The sequence below is a fragment of the Sinohyriopsis cumingii genome, unplaced genomic scaffold (genome assembly GCF_028554795.1).
Source record: "Sinohyriopsis cumingii isolate HCF-2022 unplaced genomic scaffold, ASM2855479v2 utg002028l, whole genome shotgun sequence".
NCBI classification, from domain to species: domain Eukaryota; kingdom Metazoa; phylum Mollusca; class Bivalvia; order Unionida; family Unionidae; genus Sinohyriopsis; species Sinohyriopsis cumingii.
Window position 1 is genome coordinate 144694 of NW_028316110.1, and position 11549 is coordinate 156242.

At 35.9% G+C, this 11549-nt stretch overlaps 1 pseudogene; it reads right to left on the reverse strand.

Moving 5' to 3' along the window:
• Nucleotides 1-452: 452 nt before the first annotated feature.
• LOC149771211 (uncharacterized) lies at nt 453-10777 on the reverse strand (annotated as a pseudogene).
• Nucleotides 10778-11549: the final 772 nt, after the last annotated feature.

Below are 11549 nucleotides of genomic sequence, written 5' to 3' on the forward strand. Positions count from 1 at the left end.
TAAGCAAATGAACACAACGAACTGAAAAAAGCAAATATTGTTTCGTTTACAATTACCTAAGAATTAAATGCACAATCATCTTAGATAGAAATATGCAAATATGCAAATGCGATCTTCTACAGAAACATAGCTAAAGAAATAATCATATACTTACCAGCAAATACAAAATAAACAAATAAACCTGCTCATGATTCACCCAGAATGGGCACGAAGGAACTATTGACATTGTTGAAATGTGTGGATAATTGGATATAGAATATTTTCATTTAATCAGTAGAATACATCTTGGTGGCTATAGAACATCGGAAAACGGTGATTTTTTTCACAAGGTTTTATTTTGATAGTACATATATCAGAAGCCAATGACTATATTCGTGATGAACGACAACTTGACAAAGACATTATAATCGTAGCGTATACATTTGTTGTACTGAAATTTAATGCAGATATCTTCATTTGAGAGGCATACATGAGGAAAGATTGCCCGAGAGTTCTCTTAAATCAACCTGCAAATATATGAAAACAAAAATATAATCCTCATAGAATTCAGTTATATTTTAGATTAGATAATCAGAATAACTCCAAAGTAACAAGCTCAAATATATCTTAGAACTGTATAAATATCTTTAAAAAAAGCCCAAGGAACCAAACTTTGTGGGTAACTAAGATTGTAGAAAAATAGATGTACTTAATCCGATAAATGATGCATCTAAAGATTACGTTCCAGAAATTCGTGGGGTTTAACTCAAAAGGCTAGATACTTTTAAAGGACTTAATATGTCTTGAAATTTGTTTTCACATACAGTATATCACTTAAAGCATTATATATATTTTGGTGTCTTTACCAAGATATACATCATAATATGACAGCTCGTCACGTAGGTTACTAGTGTTCTCTTTCATTTGTTTGTCTGAGAAATAACTGCTAGGATCTCAGAATGAATAATGTCATGGCAGTTTATCAAGACAGACATTGATGAGCATTCACAGATCTCTAACAGAATGATGACTTTCTACTCAAGCTATAGTACTTATTGATATTATATATGATTAATCTAAACCTAACAAGTTCACGTGTTTCACGCATACTTCAAAACTGAATGTAAATTTCTTCCAATTTCTTTTGAAGGTTGGTAACTAAAAACAATTTTTTTCTAGTGTTATTGATGAAACACAATTTTACGCATTTTGTAGTTACAGTAATTTAATCAAGGTACCATTGTCAGTTGCAGTTAATTACTTAGCAGTGTAAGTACCAAAGTGGGAACATGAATCTTGAGACCAAAGGGCAATATGGAATAAAGAGACAGCTAGTATGTACGTAGATACTATTGTTTAAGCTTACGAATGCAAGTGAAGTAAGAATTTATTGTGGGATGCATCCAGTAAATTGTATATAGTCATTCTTTTTTTCCTGATAATAAATAACCATACTTTTATTCATTATTTTCTTGTTTTTTAAGTAACCATTCTTTATAAATACTTTTTAGAAAAAGGCTTGCTGGAAAAACTCCGTGCGGACGTCAAGTTTACAAATAATTATACAACTGGTTCTGATCCACAATATGAATTTTATATTGTTATATATATTTAAATTAATTGTTTGCCTGTTAGTTTCAAAATATTTGTTTTATTCCCTTACGTGATATTGTAATGTAACATTGTTTACTGGATTTGACATTTTCCGGAATTGAAACAGTGTAAATTGTTGCTGACCTTGTTCAAAAATCAGTGACAGTTATGGTAAACATCTTTTTGTTTTATCTGTCTCAGAGTAAGAAATATTAAACTGAGTCAAGGTCATATCTGGACTACTGAATTCACGTGATTGTTTTACCTGGATACACTAAAGTACTTGGATAGGTATCGGATTTATTACAGAACACTTTTGATAGGGATACAAATACAATGTTTAACGACAAATGACTTGAATGAGAAAAGAATTATGATTTATACGTGCGTGTATACGATCCAAATATAGACAAATTAACATAATCAGCACCAAGCTAGTAATTCAGCAAATGAAAATACAAATAAATGACCTTACACGGTACAATGACAAAGGTGAATGGTCCACAGTAATTTCACATGACAAAAGATTGATGTGTTTTACTCAAATAGTAAAACGGAATTCAATCGAATAGTGACAAATGAAGTATTTTACTCAAATGATGAAAAAAGGGACATATATCATACGAAATATCTTTCCAATGCCAAAACACTGGTTACTACAAACCCCAAATTCTGAATACGGTTTAAAGACTACATGAATAGATTTGCACACTCCGTCACCAGCACACTTGGCTACCATTCACACCGGTCACTCAAGCAGTCAGTATTCCAGGTAGTCACCGACCACCATTCAATTCATTGGTCAATCAAGCAATCAGCGCACACCTATCGGTCAGAAACACCCGATCACCTACTACTCGACCAGAAACACTGTTCGCTCAGCTCTACGACTGGTATGGTTCAGCTTAGTACCAGCTATGGTCAAATTATATGGTTAGTTCTACAGCTGGTACCACGTCGACTCCGATCAGCTCTACAGCTGGTACCACGTCGACTTCGATCAGCTCGACAGCTCTACAGCTTCGACTCGGATCAGGTGTAGATATATCTAGCACTTTGTAATATGCATGACTCGGGCATATACGATAAGACGTAATTACATTATATACTGTAATTTATACAGATTGCGTTATTAGCACAACAATTACAGAAAAATATAATGGTGGAGAAGAGAATCTACCCGTGCCCGATAAGAATCCTACGTACTAAACGTTCCTTAAAAATATAACTTTATATTATTTATGTAAATCTCTTGCTAAGTCACAACAAGAATAGAAGAATAATGAAACAAGCAAAAATAGAACATATATAACAAATTTATATTATACTACATAAGCCGAAGCTACATATAAAATATACAAAAGTAAACGTGGTAGTACAATAGTTGTAACTTATGCACAATAAATTAATAAACAATTCACATACTTCTACAGCCGAAGATGTGCAAGTCTATAACTAGATCGTTCAATGACAAGACGTTCCATGATGTGAAGATTTTAGTGTTACGGTGAGTACCGCTCCCGTCGCCTTGTAGCTTGAGCGTCCGCCCCGGAAGCGGGGTTCGTGGTTTCGAACCCTGGTTGAGTCATACCAAAGACTTATAAACATGGTATTGGCAGCTGCCTCGCAAGGCTAGCATTAAGCGGATAGTGTTAGGACTAGTCGGTCTGGTGTCAGGATAATGCGACTTTGTGCTACATTTATGCGGCATGATGCCCCAGTGCTCGATATCACTATGAACTGCCACCCTCCAGACATCGTAGCGATATGACTAAAACATTGTTAAAGATAAGTTAGAATCCAAATCACACACACTCGCACACAAAATCCTAAGACGGATGCCATTGCTACTGAATTATAAATTGTGAACTAATACCTATCATTTTTAAATTGTGTGCTTGTTCTCTCAGTTGAATTTTTCCAAATGATTTATATAAAACATACGCGTCAAACAACACTTATATGTTCTCTATATATTGGCTTCTCCTATGTCACATTACACTAGTTATAGTAAGTCTATAGCTTAGTTTTGCCCTTAACAAACTTCAACAGACGTTTTAGTTTCCTATTTCAATCTCAAGCTTTGCATTGCAAATTATATCTAAAGTTTAATTTAGACAGAAGTGGCGTGATTTCAAGTAAGCTATGGTTGGTCAATTTACAATCGGAAAATTGTACTAAAAATTCAAGAACCAAACAAGGTTCTCATGATAACAAAATCAATCTGCCAGTGTGTCAAAAGAAATCAATTTTAATGAAAGCATTAATCTAGGGCGGCAAAATATGAATACCGTTCTGTGATCTTTATAGATAATTCATGTCAGTGTTGGATCTATTTTTTTTACTGGATTGTGAAAATCAAGTTGATGTTTGTTCTTAAGTGTGTATTGTTTCTAAGTTCTCTATGTGCATGTATTTAAGCAACAATATATACAGTGACAGTTCCATGGAGATGTTTCAAATCAATACTTTATGTTGTTACCTCAGGATATCCAATTAAATCACAAAACTGATTGGGAAGTGGCTTTGGTGGAAATGATTTACCCTACACAAATCATAAACATCACCGAAACTCAAAACACCTTCCAGGTCTAAATCCTGAACGTCCAATTGCAAGATTAAATAAATAAAATCGGGTTTTCAGGCGACAAAAAAGTCAGCAAGCAATTCATCATAAAGCATCTACACATTGAAAATTTCGGCAGGCTATTATTTTAGCTATGAATATTTGATGGACACAATTGCTGACAGGTTCGAGGCAGCGTTTTGGCAAAGCCCTGAACAGAGCCAAAACAAAGTGTTAAGATTGAGTACCATATAGTTGCTCCGTACTGATAAAAGTTCAGGATACCGAAACGTTGTTCGTTAGGTTTAATGGTAGCTGGTTTGAAATTTGGGGTGGACATCCACAGATGGTAGCACAACATTTGATCAGGAAGATCAACAGTAATATGGATTTTAACAGGACTTTTTGATCACAAGTAAAAGTGAACAAATGACTCAATTTGATCTTTGTGTACTCTGATGTGGTGGAGTATAACAAGGTGGGGCACACCTCCGTACCGTTACATCATGTAATTCCTTTCAAAGTGGATTCTACCACGACCATTGTTCTGGCAGGTGGAAACACCAATCATGCTCACCGCGAATTCGTACATCCTCACTATTTGCCCGTCAGTATGTCATATTTATAAACTGTCAACATTGCTATGAAAGGAAATCTGGGACGTAATAGTCCATTATTCAAACGGAAGGTCACGGTGAAACTCCATGTTCGAAAACTATTCTCATAAGTCATTATCCTATGTACTGAGGCGACGCTCGACAGAGAGGATATGGTTTAGGAGATATTTTGAAATCGGCGTTTCCTTCGGTTTTGAAACTGATTGTGACACGAGTATTGCACGCTTTGAAAGATGCCGTACTTTCTTGAGAGCTGGGGAAAATGTTTTGATGCAGACGGGCAAAGACATTTTGGGCCGACTAGAAATTCGTAGAAATTCCCTGGACGCTACAGAGTCAGGCATTGCTGCTTCCCTCACGCCACTGCAAGGACAAGGCAGAAAAAGAGGACGAAGACACCCTTACAGAGGTATTCATACCATCAGAACTAGAAAGACTAAGAAAATAAGAAACGTCCGAGAATTAGACGTTTTTGATTATTAAAAAAAAAAACAGAGAAAAAGAAAGAAAGAAAATGATGCACCGAGAGTCTTGCGAGTGTTCCAAGTCGGAACTGGATCTGTTTGCCATGCCAGCCACCACGTTGACGAAGAAAGAATCCCTTGTCAAGCATCCATCAATGGAAATCTCACTTCACTTCACAACGTTGTCAACCTTGCCAGAATAGCTTATTAGTTTGAACATTTGTTTGTCTGTAAACATGTGTTATTGTTATTTGTTGGTCATTTGTAATTTAAATAAAAATGCTGTGTTTTGAAAACAAAATTGTGTCGGTAGTTTCTTTTCAAGTTTTTATTAAGATACATGCTCTCTGACGTCAAACTATCCCTCACCCTAAAATCAAACTATCAAAGCGTTCTGACCCAACAAAATATCGTAGCAATGTTTTCCTTCACGCTTGTGCTTGACAAATATAAACGGGATACTCGTCATCCTGGCTACCCATAGTTAATTCATCAACTGTGAAGAAATGAGCAGCAGAATCATAAAACTCTTGGAATCCCAAACGCACCTGGGGTATACCAGGCGCTTTCTGAACGAACTGCTATGTAGGAAATAGAACAAAGTGCGATAATAGAAGACGAGGAGGAGGAGGAGAGGAACAAGAAGAACGAGAAGAAAGAATCCTGCCTCACCTCATGTTGAGACCTCTGTGTGAGGCCAATCCTGTGGTGATACTCCTCCACCATTACAACCAGCACCACAACCATAACACCGTCAGCTACAGCCACCAGTACCATTGTCATAGATAAGGAGACCTCATAATTCCCGAATTCACAATAGAAGACAGAGGGAAGTAGTCACTATCCCACAAAGTTAAGACTGAGATGATGAGGCAACTGAACACATGTAAATTGGGAGCAGGACTGGAGTAGACGTCGCGTGTGCGGGGCCAGGCCTGGGAGATGCCAGCATTAGTTAAGTGTATTTGAAGTTAAAAGAAATCAGCCTATCTTATTGCTATCGAGATCTCTAGAAAAGAGACTATTCAATTTGCCAATGTACATGAGTGTAGAGTAGTATGATTATAAACATTCCTTTACTGATGTGATTGTGTGAGTATATTTGTGGTTTGTTATTTTCTTCTTCCCGTGTGTGGATATTAGATTTTGGGTTTGTGTGAGTGCGCGTTAGTTTGTGTGGATAGTAGAGTGTGTGTTTGTATGCAATCGCCTACGTTTATGTCGATAGTAGAGTGCGTCTTTGTGTGGTCAGTAGAATGTGTTTTGTGTGGATAGTAGAGTGCTTGTTTGTATGCGTGCGCGTACGTTTGTGTGGATAGCATATTTTGGGTTTATATTTTTTGCTTCCCGTGTGTGGATAGTATATTTGGGGTTTGCTTTCCTCATTCCATGTGTGGATAGTAGATTTGGGGGTTGTATGCGTGCGCGTACGTTTATGTGGATAGTAGAGTGTGGGTGTGGATAGTAGAGTGTGTCTTTATATTTGTTTTCGCGTACGTTTGTGTGGACAGTATATCTGTGGTTTGTTTCTTCTCTTTTTCCGGGGTTTGAACAGTAGATAGTGTTATTTATTATATCATATTTTGGGTTTATGTGGATTGTAAAGTGTATGTTTGTATGCGTGCGCATACGTTTGTGTGGATTATACTTTTGGGGTTTGTTTTCCATCTCTTCTGTGTTGATAATATATTTTGGTGTTTGTATGTATAAGCGTACGTTTGCTGCTTATAGTAGAGCGTGTGCTTGTGTGGTTGTATGTTTGCGCGTACGTTTGTATGGATAGTAGAGTGTGTGTTTGTATGCGTTTGCGTACGTTTGTGTGGATAGTAGACTGTTTGTTTGTGTGGATAGTAGAATGTATGTTTGTATGCATTGTATGTAGAGTTTGTGTGGTTAGTAGAGTGTCTGTACGCGTTAGCTTACGTTTGTGTGGATAGTATATTTGTGGTTTGTTTTTTCTCCTATGTCCTTGTTTGGATAGTATATTTGGTGTTTGTATGAATATAGAAGAAACTGAAATGTCCTTTTTAAGGACAATTCATATGCCTCGAAAAGATTTTCTTTCTTACCTAACATTTTTTTAGTATATTTTATAGATGAGGTGTATATATTTTATACGTCTATGTCTATCCACTCGCTGAACTATTTAAACTTACTCGCCCCTCCAAGCGTTATAGACTTTCATGGTGATATATCGACAAGGGAAATGGAATAGATGAGGTGATGTCACGGAACAAGACATTGGCTACAATGTGGCAAGAAGCTTCCCTCAATCGGGCCAAAGAGAAACATTGACATGGGGTAGAGTGTAAGTTCAGCATGTTCAGCGGGTAGCGGGTGCGGGTACGTTAAGCTAGCTTATAAACTGTACCAATAAAACTATGCTTGGCGGAGCGGAACATAGAACTGGATAGAACGCTTGGTGGAGCGGGACGTATCACTTTATAGGACGCCTGGTTGACATTGTTGCCAATGAATGGTACCTTGACGTCACCTCACAGGTTCCATTCCTACTATCCCTATACAAACCCAATATGTTTTGTCCCTATACAGGCCCAATATTTCCATTTTAAAGTCCCTTTGTCCCCAAAGTGCCGGTCATGTATTCCCTATGTTAAATTCCCATTATCTCCAATCGTGCCCAGTGAACTTACCAGCTACCCGCTACCCTATAAAACAATTCCACTTTCCTTTGTCGCTATACACTCCCAATATTCCCCATGTTAAATTCCCCTTGTCGCTAGACCGTCCCAGGGTGTGCTAAAATAGGTTGACGCCAGACCGTCCCAAGGGGGGTCAGTACTGTATTGTCCCATTGCCGCTAGGGTATCCCACTACACTACTAATATGCCACACTATACTTAAATCTCAATGGCTTGCTATCTGATAAAATATAGACTACATGTAATCAATGAAGACTAATCCCCTGTTTTCCTAACTTTTTAAGCAAGAAACTAGACAATACGCTCAAAATAAAAACCTCAGATGTTATACATGGATAATATCATTGCAATCGAAATTTAGCAGACTAAAAATGCAATCAAAGTCTAGAAGATCTTGAAATCTCTAGGAATCTAACTTATTTTAATCAAAGTTATAAGTGTTAAGATTTAGAGCTTGAGTGTGAGTTTGCCTTAAAACATTTCAATTATATGGAGCCAGGAAGTGAGGTATGCTATACATGCATTCATCTTTAAGCAAGGTGGTATTCAAGAAAATCTCTAATATTTCCAGTTCAGAAGGCTACACAATTGAATGGATATTTGTTTATTATTCTCACTATATTATGCCGATACAAATCCTTTAATTGAGTTTGATACGTCCCTGCAATTGCACAAAATTGGAAGTACTAAGCAGAACTACAATTCAAATAATTCATTTCTACTAAAACTAAATAATTTGTGCCTTATAACGTATACTATTTTCAATTATAGTTCTATATATTAATATGTTCAATGGTCGACAGCTCCACTAAATAAAGCGTTTAAAAATATCAATTATTGAGACTCTATATATTCAAAATTAAATAAACAAACAATATTTAAGGTAAATCTTTTTCCCGATAACCTTTGTAAAGGTAGAAACGAGTTGCGAGCACAATGATCATCCGTACGAGATTTCATTGCTGCTCGAACAAGGAAGTGCGACTTATGAAATAGATAAAAAGGTATTTTCACGATACCCGCTTTAAAACTGGACAGGTATTGATCAATTTTTGACAAGGAAGACAAAAATAAATCCACATGACTTAACCAGGTTTTGAATTGTACAAAAGGTTAGGTGGTGTGTGTGTGTGTGTGTGTGTGTGCACGCGTACGTGAGTGCACATTGCCACGTAATTAAGGAAAAATATAGCCCATTTCATACCAAATATAACCGAGTTGCTCCATAGTTATCCTAGTAATCTCCCGATCAGTTTATACTCCAGCCAATTAAACACTGGTGGGCACATGTACATAACAAAATTGCGTACACTGTTGATTAGAACTATTAAAGAAATAAAATTTGAAGAAATAAAACCTCATTGTATCGTCAGAGGTTGCAAAAGTTGCTCAAATCAAGCATGTGGCATTACATTTCATCGTCTGAAATGGAGAGATGATTTTCTGTGCAAACAGGGGCTCATACGTGCAGAAAAATCGGAACCAGAATTGACCGCAAAACCAATGTCACATTTCTGGAATGCTATCATGTGTCATGTGTTCGCTGCATTATAGTACTGATGGTGAAGGAACTTTTTCAGCTTTACCGTCGAGAAATATTCCAGGTTTTTATACCGTATGTTAATACGAAACAAATTCATTATATTGGTTAACGAAACGCAATTTATGTAATACGGTTTCATCGTAAAAAATGTACATAAAATGTGACCTACGGAAAATAAAATTGTTAAATAATTTAGTATGTTAAGTTATTTTCGTATCGTGACATTATTCAGTACTGACTAATAACGTGATGTTCAAAATTTCTGCTAACGATATTAGTGATTTATAAAATTAAGTAATTAGTTGTTGAAGTAGTCTACTTTTAAATTATAAATAGCGGGAACATGATAAACTGAGATTCACTCCTAGGCGTATTCTTACTTTCAACCTACACTTAAATGTGTAGATTTTAACCTATATAACGTATATAATATTCTTATGTCGTTTTTAAAATTTAGACTTTAAAAGACAAGAGGTTGTTGTAGGTTTAGTACAGCTCACTGTTGATAACTGTTGGCTCCATATCGAATCTATATATATTTCATTGTTGCTGGTGAAAAAGTAGATGACTAATATTGCACTACTTACTGTGTTGGGATTGGACTTCATATACAAGATACAAATACGGCTTACAATGGAATCAGTTATCATCCATTTCTCAAAGTAAACCAATCAGACAATCGGTATATCATAAGAAGAGTACCTACATAATCATATAAAGGATTTACAGAGACCAGTGTTTCAGTTGAATCATGTTAACTTGCAACTGTATTTATTAAGAGCTGTTTACTGGGATTAGATTCTTTACTCCATTGATCTAATTCATTGATGAATGATTCTGCAAAAACTCTCTCAGTGTCGCAAAATTTATTAAGCTTATAAACCTCCCGTTGTTCTCCTGTTCATGGTCGGTTATGTTTTTTTCTTTCTTCTTTCCCTTCTGTTTTCTTCTAAAGTCTACATCATAGATTGGAGCTGCTAGAAGTTTAGCTAGCCTTGGCTTATTCCACGCATAAAGTTTATCTAACGAAAAAAGGAAAATTTAGATAGACTAAAGAAAATTAAACGTCTTTCTGTTACAATTGATATTATTATTATTGAATGTCTTTGTAAATTAGAGCACCAATATTTATGGTAATATATCTCAACTTGATGATATACGCACCAGTACATGATGGAATGTCTTCAGGAAGCAAACACCAAGACAAAACCTTCCAGTGTATAACACAGTGCAGCGGTATATTTGCACGTACAGTTAGGATAAGACCCAGCTGGGCATGAGCAGCTAGCATGTATGATGTCATCCACTGCGTTCGGCATTAGAATCACCATGAAGAATTGTTGTTTCATGTGTGCTAGAACCACAGCAAAAACAATGTCTTTTTTTGCAATTTCATCTTTCTTCACAATGATGTGCCGTAACTAAAGAATACACTTTTAAATGTTTTTTTGGAGGACAATAAACATACAATCATGTTCATTACGGAGGACAAAACTAAACTTTATATGTTTCAGTATTTTCCCCACATAGAAAATGTGTTTTCTTTTTAATTGGGTAGGCTCCCACCTACAAAACAATTTAAAACGCAATAAATGTGATAGTTTCGAAGTTAAGCACAACCCAATAATTAGATGTAATTTATTTCCTTCATTTATATACACGTATTTACAATCTAAATAATGGGGGGGGGGGGTAACTTGAAACAAGCTTATATTCTAATTTCCTACACATATTCATTATAAAAAGATATATGTAAATCCAATTACCTTAACATATTGCACGTAAAATGTTTTGCATGTATTAGTATTGCGACTTGAGAAATAGTTCTGTAATTGTCCATGAATGTCATAGAGATCGAAAACCGGTGACACCGTCATCAAATCCAACAAGTGGAGCTAATTAAATGATTGAAATTTACATGTAAATTATCCGGATACTTTCAAAAAACAAATGGGATAAACTCACGTGAAACGTATTTTATTTCAATGACGTTTCGGATGAATATAAATAGTTTGAACAACTTGATCTTTGATTGTCAGGGTTAATTTTGTTTACTTCGACACCGTTTCATTACTGACATGAAATTGTTCAGATGTAAACAGCTCAAAGTGACTCTCTCGTATG